The following is a 4,103-nucleotide window of genomic DNA, read 5'->3' as shown; positions in this document are numbered from 1 at the left end:
ACCTGAGAACATCTTCCTACATCATAAGTACTTACGAATTGTGTTGTCTACTTTATTATTGTAGCTTTAGCCGGACGATTTTACTTTATTTTTAATCACCGTTACAAATGTACTCGCTTGAGCAGGAAATTCAAGTTTATTCTTTAAGTTTAACGATACTATTTAACTATAATAACGTAATTGTACAATATTTGAAATAGAAGAACGCTTGCCAAGCAAATTATTATTTAAGTTTTTCTTTATTTTCAGATTATTATTATGCAAGCAGACAATTTTTTATTCATGTATTACGTAAGAAATAAAAGCAGTATTTATTTTATTAAATTTTCATTATTTATGCAACACAATATGGAAAAAGGTCAAATGCCGATATTGTTCATAGTTTTTTCTTATTATTTAAGATAAGATATCTTATAATGACACAAACTAATCATAACAGAGCCGTATGAGCGTCTTAAAAGACATCATTTATGAATACTAGTCACGGACTGGTACACGCAAGTGAGGCGCGCGCACCGGCCCTGAGTGCTACATCTCTAGTAGCAAAAATTATTGGCGCAATATTAGGAAACGAATGTACAGCCAATATTAAAACATTGGATAACCAATATTGTTCCAATATCGTAAAGTAGACGCCTAGTCATATCTAGCCAATATTGGAAATTCAATTTTTACCCAATGTTTTACATTGGCTATACATTGTTTTTCCAATATTTCGCCAATTTTGGACAAAAATTTAATCTCCAATATTGGTCCAATATTGTAAAGTAGAGGCCCAGTCTTATTTAGCCAATATTGGCGATTCAATTCTTACCCAATGTTTTACATTGGCTATACATGGTTTTTCAATATTCGCTAATATTCATGAAATAATGTATAATCAATATTAGAAATAATTGAGTGAAAATTCACTTACCTACGGGATTCGAACCTGGGACCTTTGGACTATGAGTCTTCTGCGTTATGTGCTGCACCATTTCATCGATTAATAAGTGTGTTACTTAATTGTACATATATGATATAAACAATCTATCCACAATACATATCCAATAATAAAGACAAATAAATAATTAAGTAATAAATAAATAACAAATAAAGACAATATTAGATATTGATTGACATGCAATATTAGCTACACATTCGCATTTATTATATAGCCAATATTTTGTAACCACTGACACGCAATATTGGTTACACATTGGCACTTATTCTATAATCAATATTGTCATTACATTAGGAAATATTGGCCAATGTATCGCCAATGTAGAGCCAATATTGTGTAACGACTGACATGCAATATTGGCTATATGGTACATTGGCATCTATTATATAGCCAATATTGGCATCGCATTGGGAAATATTGGCCAATGTATCGCCAATGTAGAGCCAATATTGGATAATGATTGATATGCAATATTGGCTGTACATTGACATTTATTATATAGCCAATATTGTGTAATGACTGATATGTAATATTGGCTATACATTGGCATGTATTATATAGCCAATAATGACATTGCATTCGGAAATATTGGCCAATGTATCGCTAATTTAAAGCCAATATTGGATAATTGTTGATATGCAACATTGGGTGTACATTGACACTTATCATATAGCCAATATTGGCATTACATTGGGAAATATTGGTCAATGTATCGCCAATATATAGCCAATATTGGATAATGATTGATATGCAATATTGGCTATACACTAACATTTGTTATATTGCCAATATTGGCATTACATTGGGAAATCTTGTCCAACGTATCCCCAATATAACCAATATTTAGCCAATGTATAGCCAATGTTCTGTGCTACTAGGGATGGATCCGAGCGCTTATTCGTTAACTTCAACAAGCTCTCTTGCAAAAACTGTTTGTGGGATGCAATTTTACTAAAGGAAAAAGTTGTTTGTTTTAGCATAGAGTATCATATCCTGTACTCCGAATGCGCGAATTACGGATCACGCTGTATATACTTTCTGTTGTCCCGTTCATCATGAATATTTAATGTGTGAGCCATGGTACCCCAATTATACATTTAATTGTACATTTAAGGCTCCTGAGTAGTCGTGGCGACCATGTTGGAATTGTGACGTCAGAAGCGAGGAATGACACGTTAATTTATGTTACATGCCATTTGTAAGTAAAGACAATTTGGATAAATCTAATTGACGAAATCGCTTTAAAACACTTGTAAACGACGAAAATTGTCCTTTCCTCCCTTGACAGTCAGTAAATGATCGTAAAGGGCACGTAAAGTAATCCTATATTCGGGCAGAAACACATGGTTTGACAGTTGTTGAAACGAGTTAAATATACGCTTTTATATACAAAATTCCAAGATAACTTTAGTTTTCATCGATATTTAAAACTTTGATAAGTATGAGATAAGCCATATTTTCACAATTAAGCAAATAATAACGAAATGGCATACAACATAACTTTGCAACTCTCGTCAAAACATAGCAAATTACAGATTACATAAAAAATATAATCTTATTGCTTACAAATTATTTAAAAAATCTTTCTTTGTAAATTAAAAATTCTGTAGGTCTCCTTTTACATAGAATAGAAATATTATCTTTTTTTTATTCATACCTTTTAATTAATTTTCTTATAAAAAGAGAGATTTTTAAATTTATAAAGAAAGATTTTTTCATTAATTTGTAAGCAATAAGATTATATTTTTTATGTAATCTGTAATTTGCTATGTTTTGACGAGAGTTCTCGTATTCCTTGTTGAAATTTTCGTGAAAGGAACTTCTTCTGACAGAAAAAATATGATTTTTAATGCAAAACAAATTTTTCACATTATTATGATGCGTAAGAATATTGCGCGATAGCGGTGAAGTCAGCGGCATAGCGGAGCGGTGGAGAGTTCACGCACCCTACTAGGCGCGCGGCTCACGGACGTGCATCCGTTTCAAAGACGGCGCCCATTGGATTAGCTTTACTCGATAATAACTGATTTATACAGCACTGTACAAAAAAATGGCTCAGGAAATTTCGACTCAATTTTAGATCAGGATAGCGCAATATAATTAGTGTCCGCATTTTAAGAAGCCCCCTGTATAACATTTTATATTGGAATGTTATCATATTTTTTTAAGATTTTACTCATCAGATGTTATCGAATGCTATATAGCATTCCAATATAAAGTATTATGTAGAATTTCGTGAAATCACAAACCAAAGTTCTATATTCAAAACGATATAATATATCTTTTTTTATACATTATTTTAAAAAATACATTAATTTTCATTTTTAATTAATCAGAATTAATTGTATAAGTTGTGTGTTTTACATACAATATTAATTACACATTACAATTACGCATCAGATATAATTTATAATATTTGAAAGCGCATACGCGATATCGACGGAATTCGAACCTAAGACCTATCGAACGGTAACCTAACACCTAACATATTGAGCTACAATGGTACGCTATTCAGAACGATTTGACATTCGACTGTTTTTCGACTCCTCGTATAAGTTTTTATAGTAGTAGTAATACTAGGGCGGTTCTAACCCATGGGGCAAGAGGGGGGCGCGGGGCGCGGGGAGGTACTGGTAGGCGCGGGGGAAAGGCGCGGGGGGTACTTGTAGGCGCGGGGGAGGAGGGGGAAGCGCGGGAAAGGTCCCGACGATATCGGTGTTTATGTAAACACCGATGACAATCAAAGAATTGGAAAGAGTAAGGGCACTAGGAGTCGGGCGCAGAAGACGTCGCGCAAATAATACACTTATAAAGAATGAAACGTCTTTATTCATTAAACGCGCTTACATGTTTCGACTCATTTTTTAGCCTTGCTCAGAGCAAACACACATATATAAAGTAAAAATTAACCTATCATGGTGAGCTCCCCTATATCGAGAATTTAAATGTCAGAATTAAATAAAAAGAAAGAAAAGAAAATGAAAAAGAAGGAAAATATTAAAAATATCAAATTAAAGAATATAGAAACTAATTTATCGAAAAACTAACCGAAAATAGGGACGCTCAGCACGATTACAAAGTACCGTATTGCAAATAATATTATGAATAATTCAAGAACCGGTTCCTGATATGTTGACCAGTCGGTATCAGACACAGTGAG

The sequence above is a fragment of the Trachymyrmex cornetzi genome, unplaced genomic scaffold (genome assembly GCF_001594075.2).
Source record: "Trachymyrmex cornetzi isolate Tcor2-1 unplaced genomic scaffold, Tcor1.1 scaffold812, whole genome shotgun sequence".
Taxonomy (NCBI): Eukaryota; Metazoa; Arthropoda; class Insecta; order Hymenoptera; family Formicidae; genus Trachymyrmex; species Trachymyrmex cornetzi.
The sequence above is the reverse complement of the archived record's forward strand: the minus strand, read 5'-3'. Positions refer to the sequence as shown.